At 36.4% G+C, this 13,719-nt stretch overlaps 2 pseudogenes across 1 annotated transcript; one reads left to right on the top strand and one right to left on the bottom strand.

The window, feature by feature from the left end:
- Positions 1 to 1,100: 1,100 nt before the first annotated feature.
- On the top strand, positions 1,101 to 2,845 carry LOC149165045 (uncharacterized; annotated as a pseudogene). The gene is made up of 2 exons (XR_016260296.1): positions 1,101 to 2,261; positions 2,355 to 2,845. The product of XR_016260296.1 is annotated as an uncharacterized LOC149165045 (transcript).
- A 15-nt stretch (positions 2,846 to 2,860) lies between these two features.
- On the bottom strand, positions 2,861 to 4,813 carry LOC149165044 (ABC transporter B family member 25-like; annotated as a pseudogene).
- Between the last annotated feature and the right edge of the window lie 8,906 nt (positions 4,814 to 13,719).

The following is a 13,719-nucleotide window of genomic DNA, read 5'->3' as shown; positions in this document are numbered from 1 at the left end:
AAAAACAATCAGTGATGTTGAAGTGTGAGTCTGCCAAAAAGGTACATTTATATTCTGTAATGTAAATACCATTTTATGTACCTTTCTATTTTTTGTTTTCTCTTGACATATATATTTTTGTAAATATAAGAAGTATTTTTCAAATTTAAAAAAAATAGAGATCATCCGTAATCTCTCCAATTGCCCTTCTAGAAAGATCATTTTGGACAGATCCTCGACATCAATAGTAGCATGTAATTCTCTGATAATCATTCTATTGGAAGAAAAAAAACTATTAGAATAGGCAAGGGTTCTCTACTCTGTCCATGTCCTTTGATCAATATCCCAAAAACCATGCCACAAAAAAACACCCTTCTTGTTGAGTTCCCTTGGCTAAAATCTTGTGAGTTCTAATGCATTGTTATTGCATTCTCCAAAATCTAAATAGGATGGAAGGTGAGATCTGATCCCCTCCTATTGCCAATAAATTCCCATTAAATACACTTAGTCATGGGCTTCCAGGCTTCCCAAAGTTCAAACACTCTTGAGGACAAGAAATTCCTATATTCTGAAGTATTGAGGAGCACAAATGATTCCACATAGTGAAAAGTGACCCTAATTTTTGCTGATATGACTGCATTACATAGTCTCTGTGGATGAGTTAAGCTTTCCAAATGGGGCTCTCCAACAAGACTCCTTACTACCCACATTGTTGCCAGAATCTTCGATATCAATAAGCCCTTGTCAACCTTCTAGCTTTGGCATGATGCAGAGATGCGAAGAGAGAACCCATTATCTTCCATACTTAGCCTATGAGAATGCTCTTAAAATCTTCTCCAGCTTCAGAAATTGAGATTGGATTGGAAACCAGCAAGAAGCATAATACATGTGACCATCTTGCAGAATCTTGGAAGTGATGGTGAGCTTTCCAACAAAAGGAAGGTCCTTGTAATGCTAATGTAGAAGCTTAAGCTGCAACTTCCTCATGCACCATTCCCAAAATGAAAGCAGGAAGAGATGAATTCAATGGAAGAAATCAACTGGGCAATTGAAAAAATAATCAGAATGATGACCATAATGATAAAGCCCAGTTAATTTCAGACCCAGCAGATGAGAATCCATTTCTGGTGCAAGAATTAGTTCCAGCTGTTGTCACATTGTCTACTTCCTAGTACCTGCATTCTTAGCGTCAATACGTATTCAGACAGTTGCAACACCAGTTTTTCTCTGATTTTTCCACAAAACCCAGTTAGTATTATGGTTTCCTTGACACCCACAATTTCCATAATTTCCACATCTGTTGGAACTGTCTCATCAGCCATGACTACATCTGATCTCTCAGAGGACTAATTATTTTTAACTATTCACAATCATGGGCTTTTTTGTTCTGAAGACAATGAGTTGAGTTCAGCAGTAAGTGGTGATAGCGTGCTTGGACCCAGACTGCAGCCCCTTTGGTCAGGGAAGCTGATGTCTCGATAATGTGACAGCAAGGTGAACTCTTACCTATCTTTCTACCCTTACAGGCCAAAACAGAGGGCCTTTTATTTGAGGAACAGTATGTTTGATATTTTTATGTAATTTTTAGCTTTCTCTACAATCTGCTTAATAACCTCTTATTTTATTTCATGTCAGATCCTGTGGGCGGTTGCCTCTATGGAAAACAAAATGGTTGCACAGTAAATCAGAAAGTCACTGAGGTAGACAATAAACTAAGGAGTGGGGATCAATTTCCAAATATCTCTTTTGAGTCTCAGAGTAATCCAGACAAATATGCTGCGGAGAAAGAGCTATATCTTGGTTCCCTCTGTGAAGTAAGGGACTCATCAAATCCATGGCAGTTTTGGATGATCATGTTGAAGAATGGGAACTTTGATACTAAATCTGAATTGGGTCCAGAGAATGGTAGAAAAGTCAGTCCGATCATTACAAGTAGGACCTTTCCGTGTTTTGGGAAAGGCTGCATGAATCAACCTCTTGTGTACCACAACTGGACAAAGCCTCAAGAAAATGCAATTTATTCCTGTGATTCACAATCACCCAGTTTAAGGGGAAGCTTCTATGGCACTTATGATCTGAATGCAAGTCTAGGAGCTGACATTGATAATATTTCTTAGTTTTCTGTTGTTTGGGAGAAGCAAGCTAGCACAGGCAGATGGATATTTTCCCATAAATTGAGAACGTCCAAGAAATATCCTTGGTTGATGCTGTATTTGCGTGCTGATGCCACCGAAGGATTTTCTGGGGGATATCATTACGACACTCGTGGGATGATGTTGAAGGTCTTTCCTGAGTCCTTATTTGTCTTACTGTTTAGTATTTAGGAAAATGCATTCAGCATACTTCATATGCTCACTTCAATATTTTTCGTTTAGTTGCCAGAGTCACCAAATTTCAAGGTAAGATTGACACTCAATGTTATACGCGGAGGTGGTTCAAATAGCCAGTTTTACTTGATTGATATCGGTAGCTGCTGGAAGAATGATGGACAGCCATGTGATGGTGAGGTTGAAACAGATGTTACTAGATACAGTGAGATGATCATAAATCCTGAGGTGACGAGCTGGTGTAGACCTGATAACCTTGCTGTCTGTCCACCTTATCACATGAATTCCAATGGTAGCAAAGTCTACAGAAATGATACAGCTCATTTTCCATACTCTGCTTATCATTTGTACTGTGCACCGGGCAAATACTCAACAAGATTTCCTTCCATAAAATTATAAGCAAGGATCATCTAACAATTGTTAATCGTCAAATTTCTGTGTTAGTGACTCTGGTATCAGAGATTCAGACTAGATGTAATTAGCGATCAATGTAGTATGGATTTATGAAACGCAACTCGGGTAGTTTGCTCCATGTTCGTTCGGGCTAAGAAAACTTAATTTTTAGTTTTGGATCCTTGCAGTTGCCTTCGAATTAGAGATGCATAGATACCATTCTTTTTCAACAATTCCTCATGAGTACCACTTTCAACTATCTGACCGCCTGACACAACTGCCACGGTAGTTGCACTTTAGACTGCTGAAAGTCTATGTGCTATAACTAAAACCGTCTGTCCTTTTATCAATTGGTCCATGGCATCCTGATTAAATACAAGCAAGGGCATTGTTAAGGAAGAAAATAAGATCACACGAAAAATCAAGAGTAATAGAAGAACAAAGAGGCTATCATGGTTTGGGTCATGGTATCACCTGAACCAGGTATTCACTCTTTGCATCCAAAGCACTCGTAGCTTCATCCAAAAGAAGTACACGAGGATTCCTCAGTAATGCCCTTGCTATTCCAATCCGCTGTTTTTGACCCCCTGACAACTTCACACCATGCTCTCCAACAAGTGTATTGTACCCTTCCAGAAAATTTGATACAAACTCATGGGCAATGGCCATTCTCTGTATTTGTTGAGTCAGAAGTGGACAATGTTTCAAATTTAGGAGAATTCCATATTCATTGAAATAGTCAAATAAAGCAACTAATTGTACTCTCAATTTGACAATACAAGTCGCATGTTTCTAGTTCAAATCAAACGAGATTTAAAACATGTCTAAAGGTTTTTGAAATGTACGACAGCATTTTCAATGTCAACAGTGCTGGCTCTGCCTTTCAGTCCATATAGAATATTGTCTACTACTGAGCAGTTGAAAAGAACAGGTTCGTGGCTCACAATACTTACTTGCAAAATTTGCCAGTTGGTTTTAAATGAGTTCATGAAAATCAATTTTGCTTCCAGGTTGGTACTTTCCCCTGAAAAATCGAGTATAGTAAACATGAAAATAGATTGCCCCTTGTTTATATCTTCTAAAAATGTCTGATTATAGTAGGCACCCGCATTAACAGGTGTAATAGATGAACAAATAGTAGATAATATCGACACATCGTTCACTGTTGATTCGAAACATGGTGCAACTCCTAGCTCATCAAACAAGTCTATAGTCATTGCCTGCAACCCAACAGTGCCTCCACACACTCGTGGTTGATGCGTAGACGACAAAAACAATACATTCTTTAAACTTGTGTACTCTCAAACATTTCGAATACTCCATTGGACCCAAATTTAACAGAACCCCAAATCGGAATTACCTGTACTCCCATGGACCCAAATTTAGCAAATTCCCAAAACAAAATCAGATTATATGCATGGCTCATCTAAGGAGAGTCAAGATGGTTGCACAGTAAATCAGGAGGGAGATAACAGATATGCTTTTGAGGGACAAGATATTACAACAGGCCATTCTTTCAGAGACTGCACTAGGAGCAGACAAGTACTTATCTTCACTAAAAACAATCAGTGATGTTGAAGTGTCAGTCTGCCAAAAAGGTACATTTATATTCTGTAATGTTCTCAATCTTATCTTGCCAGCATTCTGCATAATCGGAACTAAATTCTTTTCAGAACTCTCAGTTGATGTCAAACAACTCTCCATTGAAAAATATGTGACTTGAAATTGCTGATTAAGGCTATGCATAGCATGTACCATATGTTGATGCTACTTGTATAATGATGGCATTTCAGGGAAACTAGAAAAAGCATTGTTGAGGCATTCACTGGACACTTTTGAAGCCAATTCTGAGATTTCTGCACTGGCAGCTTCTAGTCCAACAGAACCCAAATTTTGGCCAGCAACAGTTTCCCTGGCCTTCTCCAGCACAAACTACAAGTGAAAGAAATTGTAAGAGAGACGTGTGTGAGTTTGAGAGAGTGTGACAACGATGATGAAGATAGAGAGATACATACCAAGGTATTGTTAGGCATTTCGTAATACCATCCATTAACAAATGCTGGGAATATAGCCTGGGCTGCCCTGACAAAAATAAGCATCGCTTTCATTCCCATCCATTCAAAGGAGAAAAAATGGTCTCCTTAAACCCCAATATCAATCTAAAAAATCAACAAAATCAACAAACACCGTAAGGGAGAAATTCAGTGTCATTGCAAAATTGGATATTCATTTCAATAAATTTATTTTGCAATGGGGATTCATCTACACTTCAGGTCAGGTTTATCAAATAGGGCTTATATATCTACTATTTAAAAATATACCTTGCCTATTAGTTATCCAACCTGGCAGTCATATGAAGTTATTCAGAAGAATGCTAGAACACATCCATCTTAACATTGAAATTGTTGCATCAAGGAATTTGATAGCGTTAACCACATCATAGATCATGCATTAATATGGATTTGAGTAATTATACTAAATTATTCACTGCTAGATACATGCCATCTTAGTATTTCCACGAGTGCTGAGAAATACCAGAAGATAAAAGGCCAAGAAAACAAGCCCTGCTGCTCTTGCTGTGAGGCAAACATAACTCAAGTTGTACAATTGTTTGTTCAGTGGAATACAATTATAATCTATATAAGCTATTTGAAACATAGGCCTTATGACTGGCAAGGTCAATACAAATTAAAATCTGATTCTATTCTGCATTTGCATATGATGCAACATAGGTATTAGGCCTTATATCACCCTGGAGATCATGGTTTATTGCATCATCAATGTAAATAAGACATCGATTTGAAGAACAAGGTACTTAATTTTTAACAGCATGTTGTTCTCGACAACGTCATGGCTTATTCTGTGTGCCAATTTGCATACAATCTCTTTGCTTTTTCCAAGGAGTGATGTTCTTCACAACATATCTCCCTGTGGGTGTCCTTAGTTCAAGTTTGGTGTCATTGGTGCACACAAAAACAAGTTTTCACCAAAGTAATTATATAGTGAGCTAGTGGTAACAAGGATCTTCATATATGATACATGGAATTAACAAAGAGATTTTTTCCAAGATTTTGATACTCAATGGAGACGTAGTGGGTGCATATCGTTCTACAACATTCCCATCTTTGTCCACCAGAAACTTAGTGAAGTTCCACTTTATTCCATTACCAAAAAGCCCACCTTTGCCTAACTTCAAGAACTTGTAGAGAGGAGCTGCATTGCTACTATTAACTTTGACCTACATCACAGAATTTCTACTTAACACCAAGGATCCAATGAAGCAACCACATGGACTGGTTAAGTTTAAACTTTAAATGAATCCTATAGCATAAAGAGAGAAGAAATCCAAGAGGGTATAAAGATCAGAAGAGGCTGTCAGATTAATAGTTAATAGTTAAGAAAAAATTAATAGTTAGAGTTTCTTGTTGCTAAACAATTTCTTGATGGCTTAAGGGTTTCTCAATGGTTTCTCCAAAAGAGAATTTATTTTATAGACATTTTGAGTGTTGAACGTGAAATATCATTTTTGGTAGATGGACCCTTTAAGGAAACCAACAATATTTACTATAGGGCAAGTTCTTGCGTGTTCTTTCAGAGGATTCATGTTCATTTCTATGTGGGAGAGACCACTGGTGGATTCTAACATTCTGGCTGCCCTCGGCTGTGAATGTTTTATATGAAGGAAAAATACTGCATACAAGGTAATGATGCTGATGCAATCTTTCTGGAACCTCCACAACGAAGTTCTAGATGGTTTTTCTTTCCATCACTGATGGATTATTATTGGTGGCAGGCAGAAGGAATAGGGAAATAACTACTCTATTATGATTATCTTGTTTTATGTAAGAAGTAGTACTTTTACAGATTATGTTACATGACTGGACACTTCCTTTTAACCTAATGATGCCTTCTATATGCCCTAATAACCGATAAACCTCCTTACCTAATGCCCCTAATTGAAGGTAAGCTTGCCAAGAAAAGAGCTAGCTCTCTTGACTTTAATGGGTTGAAAGGCTTTTTTTTTAACAATTTAATGATATCAAGGACGAAGTTAAGGCATGGAAGTTTGGAGGGTTTTGTTCAAATCATTGTGTTAGTCATCTTTGGGATTATATCTACACAAAAATGCCTTGGTTTATCATGTTGTTATCCCACGAAGTGTTCATCTATTTATTTTACTTGGATATTCAGAGTGAATCCTTGTCAATAACAAACAAGAGGTGACATGTATTTCTGGTAGAGAATCTGGGTCACCAAGATATTATTCGGACTGCCAGTCTTTTTGTACACTGATATTATGAATAATATTTGGCCTTGTTTAAAGCAATGACATATTTCTCCCCTGAAATATGAATGTACAGAATTCTTATCTCTATTGTTCAAAATTTTTAAATTTGTTTGGAGAAAAAAATGTATATTTTACTTGTCAAGTTTTTCAAAAAGTTGAATTTTGAAAGATTTATGGGAAATAGTTGAACTTTTTACAACTGTTATCTCCTATTTACTATTTACTTCTCGTCATATTGTTCTGCCTTTTCTCTCTCTTTTTCTGTTCCCCATTTCATTCTCCTCTGTTTTCTATTTGCTTCTCGTCATATTGTTCTGCCTTCTCTCTCTATTTTTCTTTTCCCCCATTTCATTCTCCTCTGTTTTCTATTTTCTTTGTGACGAAATTCTTAGAATATTTTGAAATATTATATATTTAGAAAAATAAATTTTTATTTTGTATTTACCAAGCATTTAACTGGATTTCAAATTCTTAGAATATTTTGAAATATTATATATTTAGAAAAATAAATTCCTCACTGCGTTTACGAATTCCAAATTCTTAGAATATTTTGAAATATTATATATTTAGAAAAATAAATTCCTCATTGCGTTTACGAATTCCAAATTCTTAGAATATTTTGAAATATTATATATTTTAAAAAAATAATTCCATGCTGGAAACTATTATATAAACCGCCCATTTCCGCGGATACATAGATGACCAAATTTTTAAAATATTTGTGCAGATTAGATATCTCAAATTCTGAAAAGTTGTCCTAGAAGCTCTCTCCCGAGGAAGGAGATAGTTTCGGATTTGTTGATAGGAATAAAATTTGATCTTAGGAGAGATTATATCATAAATATTCATGCGACACTAAAAATATCCAAAATATAATTAATACAACCGATCAAAACTCCATGCTCTGCTAAAATCGAGTTATGGAACACTTACAGGTACTAAGATTGTTGACCATGTTGATTCTCATTGTCATAGTTATAAAAAAAAACCAGCTACATCAAACCTATAAAGCAGAGTGCCCTTCATTAACCAACCATTTTTGTCATGTCTTAGCCTTGCCAGTACAACATTTGAGCGAATCTATTCACTAGCTCACTAGCTTATTGCGCAATATCACAGCTTGTACCGAATACGCTGCCACCTTTTCTGGTTTCGTGTCAAAACTGTCATCCTCTTTAAACCTTCCTCTCGATATATAAGAATCTGTCTAACAAAGGTGGGAAAATTTCCATTCATTAACAATTAAAGAGCATTACTTTATGCATTATTTATTACATTTTAGTAGAAAAAATTTATAGGAAAAAATTTAAATTATTGTTTCTGAGGTGGACTTTTTTGCTTTGACACATTTCTATTTTATGATACTAGGCTATTTTTTGAAAATCTAAAAAGGAAAATTACATTATATTCATTGAAATTGATATCTACATCTTTTGAATTCAAAAGTTTAAGGAATTTGTTTGAATTTAACACGTTTTATCGAATTATATCATTTCAATTAAAAGAAAAGTATTTGTTTGCATTTGTTAATTTCTTTATTTTTCAACCTCTTTTAACCCTCATAACATACTTTAACATTCTTGACCCAAGAATGTATTTAAAGTCTCACTTCGTTATTATTAACTAATTACGGGTTGGTATAATGTAAGTAATTTCTCTTTATCTTCAAACTTTGAATGAAATTTTGTCTATTAATTTTTATTTAGTAATTTTCTATATCTCATGATTCTTCTCGAATGTATAAAAGTATAATGTAAGTGATTTCTCTTTATCATCAAGCTTTGAATGAAATTTTGTTTACTAAATTTTATTCAGTGATTTTCTTTATCTCATGATTCTTCTCAAATTTATGCCTTACGGCGTTTCCTTTGCAACATCTGGTGCAAATGCTAGTTGTAAGATATTTTGGACGTAGAAATTTTGAAATCTAAGTAGCTACAACCTTGCACTATGAAACAATGTTTACATATGAAAATGGATAATGAGGAATTGTATCGTTTAATTTTACATATAAAAAATATAAAATTTAAATAATGAAATTGAAATAATGATGATGTCGGGTTTATATTTAATATTATATGAGATTTATTAATATTATTTAGTTTAGTGTTTTTTTTTATAATTTTAAATAAAAATATACATTTTAGTAAAAAATTTAATTTTATTAAAATTATTTAAATTTACATTTAGGTTTAATTACTAATATTAATTTATATTTATAAATATATAAAAAATATAAATCGTTTTAAAGATGTGGTTTAATGGTTAAGTGAGGAGATTTAGTTCCATAGATATTGTGATCTAATTCTAAATAAAACTATGTATATTTAAAAGTGACTCCACACACAATTTCTTCAATTGAAAAAAATTAACAAAAATATAAACATATCCATATTTAGCTATTTAATTTCATCAACTTAAATTAGCATTACCACAACACATATATTTTACCTTTATAATGCCAAAATTAATCTCATAACTATCAAGGTCTTATTAAAACGTATCTATAAACTTGAAAATATTAATTCTATTAAATTACATCAACAACAAAATATATTTAATAAAATAAATATTTATCATGTTTTACACATATCAACCTCACTAATCTAAATATACATCAAATAATTACGACTCCACTACAAGCCGTATTCAATAAAATAAAAAATAAGGCTTTATCATCTTTTATAGATACCACTCATCTAACTCAAACTATAAATCAATTAATGGTCACTACACCATAAATCAATTAATGGTCAATACACAACAAACCATATTCAATAGAACAAAGCTTTATAATCTTTTACATATACCAACACCACTCATCTAACTATAGATCAAACAATTGCCACTACATCACAAATCATATTCAATATAATAAATAGTTATCATATTTTAAAGATATTGACACAACTCATTTGAATATAAATCAAACAATTCTTTATACTTTGTTGACTAATTAATAGAAAATGTTTAAATTTAATGTTATATATAAGATTTTTTTTCCCTTTTCTATGTGATTCACAGACCTCTAAGATTGGTGACTACTATATCTACAAAATATTTGTATCAAACAGATCTATCTAAAGAAATCAATTCTTACAGGCTCAACCACGAAACATGATCCCAAGGGTGTCAAGAGAATTGAGACTGTGCCCTCTTAATAATAGAGGTGCTTTAATGATAGAGACTCAACCAATTGAGATAACCCTCGAGGCTTGTATAAGAAAACTTTTACTATCTTAAAAGTGAAGAATAAAAATGCCATTAAATAAACAAACTAGAAAATGGAGATAAGTTCATTTTTTTTTTTTTTTGGGGGGGGGGGGGGGGGGGGGGGGGGGGGGGGGGGGTGGGGATTGCTGGAAACCCTAGAAGGAGGGATTTGAATAATGGCAGCCATGGCAATCAACTCCAGCTCTGCGACAATCCACATTGGTTGTAGAAAGTATGTTTTCGTCTCCAACACATCGTCACCGGTTTGATCTAAGTTTTCCAGATTGCGGCGCCTGGATTTCGTGTTTAATAAGGGTACCAGACATTGCTTATTTGCCCAAGTTCAGAGGAATGCTCAAGCCGTTGGCAATGGCTGTCGCGGAGTTGTCACTATGGCGGGCACTGGGAAGTGCTTGGTGGTAGTGTTGCAGAGGAGATCTAGGGTTTTGAGAATGTGCTCTGTGGGCTCACATCTCTTCACCAGTGGCAGAGGCATGGCGAGAACTACCAGGGGCATCAAAACCCCAGGTCCAGAGTGAAAAATCGTACATGTTTCCTTGGGTGAGACTGATTTTCACAAATCAGAGATCCTCGTTGCATATTTGTAGTCGAGGAGGTCACTACCGACTAATGACCCATTCTTTTGGGGGTTTCCTCTATCAAAAGGTGGGGATTTTCCACAATAGGAAAAATGGGGTGCCATGAAGAAGATTCAAAGAGCAATGGTAGCCACGATCCATGGGAGGAGGGCAGAGCAGCATACAAGGCCTGGTGCTAAGGATTACTTTGGACCAGTATATGACGATCACCGATGAGTAACATTGATCCATAAACGAAACAAAACAAATCAATAGAGAACTACAATGATTGTGCATGAACACCACGAAGAGGCAAACACCCCAACATTGGATCTTGAATCCTCTACTCCTGAAATGCTCGAAGGTAAACAAAGTAACCTCTTTATCAGATCTATGGAAGGGAACACAGTATGCATCAAGATAGGGATTTGGGAGGAGATAAAAACACTCAAATAGAGGATACAAGAAAGGATAGGTATCCCACATTGCAAACAACTATTGATCTACGCAGGAAAAGTATTGCAGGAGGAGCACAAGCTAATAGAATACGACATAGGAAACGACTCAACTATCTACCTTAACACAAGACTCTATGGAGGTTGCTCTAACACAAGCTCAAAAGGACCTGTTTCCTTCAAAGATGCAGTAAATGGGAATATGGAACCTCAAGCGCAAACAAAATAGCAAGATACGACCCCTGGTGTCTACATCATCAAGCAGACAACTCAGAACCCTGCATTAACAATTGCTATACATGAGGTAAATGAAATACATGATGATTATTTATCTAAAGCAGTGATATGCAAGTTTAATGGGTTTTGGCCCAAACCGGAAGCCCTTAGTCAATGGATTTACTCCATATGGACAAAAAACTGTGATATCTACCTTTGTTCGAAAGGATTTTTATTTTCAAATTCTACACAGTCAATGATAAGGAATATGCATTGAACTAGGGACCATGGTTCTGGGGTAATGCTGGCCTTTTTATGACATCTTGCTCTCTGGAATTTGACCGAAACACCATGGTGTTTCCAAAATGCCTGCGCGGGTAAAATTATACAACCTACCTCTACACTTTTGGCACATCAAAGTATTAGCAACCATTGGCAACGCTTTGGGGAAGTTCTTAAAAGTAGACAGTGAGCACCTTTGCAAGGATATCTACACTTTTGCCAAGATCTGTGTGGAGGTTGATCTCAGTCAAGGATTACTAGACCACAACCTCTTACTCCACAATGAAAAGTAATGGGCCCAGCCACTTGATTATGAAAACAATGCCTTTAGATGCCACATTTGTCATCAAGCTGGTCACATACAAAGTGCGTGCCCACAAAACAAAAAAGACAGGAAAAGAAGACAACCACCAAAGCCGAAAGGATGGCATTTTTCAGCCACATTGACTGATGACTGTTGGCTTATATGGGCCTAACCCAGGTTCTGAAGAATTATTTAGCCAAGCAAATCCCGTAGCTACCAGCCCTTTCAGGAACAGTCTGTGGAGCGTAGATTGAAGTCTCACCCGAGGTAGCAGGGGAGGGTGCTGGAACCAGGATTCCACACCCTTGGGATGTCTAGATGTGGTCTGGAGGTATCGCGTGCTACTTTGCAGCCTCGCACTACTCTATATTTGCACAAATATGGACCCAGAATGACTTTAAATTTCTGAGATCGTGTTGTTTACCGTTCTAATCTATTTGATGAAGTATTGTAATTCAAATCTACTTAGAAGGGCATTTAAGGAAACATTTAACATATTTAACCAGTTCGCACACTTAGGATAAACTTAGATTCATATATATTTATAACATAAGCATATGCGAATAGATTAAACAGTTATATCAACCATTCATACAGTCAGATTTGCGATAACTTAGATTGTAACACAGAACTTGCATAAGAAACTTATATTTATTTCCACTTATCACCCATACATCCAGATCCACCCTACGCACTCAGCTGCAGGGGCCTACGCACACAGCTGCGGACTCTTCCATGCCTCTGCGCACATAGCTGCAGAGCCTCTATCACTACCCAAATACCCGACTCGGACTTATAGACGCTTTCAGACTCTTTTTCTCAAGAACTCATTACATTTTAGACCCAAAAACATACAACAAAACTTAGCCTCCTCTACCCATAGAGCCTTGCTCTATTTATACCTTTCCATGGACCGTGATCCATGGGCAGGCTGACTCTACTTACATTTCTTTACATTATTTTTGGACAGACTACCCTTTGACTTTGACTTATTACAAATCCCTCTTTGTGCTTCTCGCGGAATCTTTACCCTTGCTTTACCCAAGATTGTGGGCTTTGTGCCCTCTGACCATTGTGCGGGGCTTCCGCTACCCAAAAATCCCCCAACACAATCATCATGACTCGTCTCGAGTCACTCAACTAGTTCGACCAAATTTGCACAGAGATCAGTTATCAGCCTCTGTGCGTCGCTGGGTTGGCAGCAAACTCTTCTATCATTCACTGCATTTGTTCCACGTGTGTCAGCGACACCTTAGTCCTTGTCTCTGTTGTCTCCATAGTGGCATACTTGGCTTGCATGTGGGCTGCCTTGCGCTCTATAGTGGTTAAAAGCGCAAATGCCTCATCTAGCCACAGTTATAGACGGGCTTTAATCACTGCTTCCTTTTGTCTGGTAGCATCAGCTTGGATTTTTAGGTCTTGAGCCTCCCGTATCTTAGCCAAGCACTGTGTAATAGCAATGTTCTGCACGGTTCCTCTGATCTGATCATAAGCTTGTTGGAGCTCCTGGGCCTCGGTTTCCAATTGGCGAAGTGTTGGATCCTGCTGAAGGGAGGTGAGTGTAACAATCAACTGAGTTAGTAGCTCGGTACATTCCTCCATCGAATGTGTGAGCATTGCGTGCCCCATAGTAATAACATTCCTGCATTGCTCTAGGATCTCTAGTGGTGTGAGCGGTGGAACC

Source organism: Pinus tabuliformis, chromosome 5_1, assembly GCF_031772625.1.
Source record: "Pinus tabuliformis cultivar Carrire ecotype Pingquan chromosome 5_1, CPIR1, whole genome shotgun sequence".
NCBI lineage: Eukaryota > Viridiplantae > Streptophyta > Pinopsida > Pinales > Pinaceae > Pinus > Pinus tabuliformis.
Note: the sequence above shows the minus strand (reverse complement) of the source record. Positions and strands in the feature narration are given on the sequence as shown.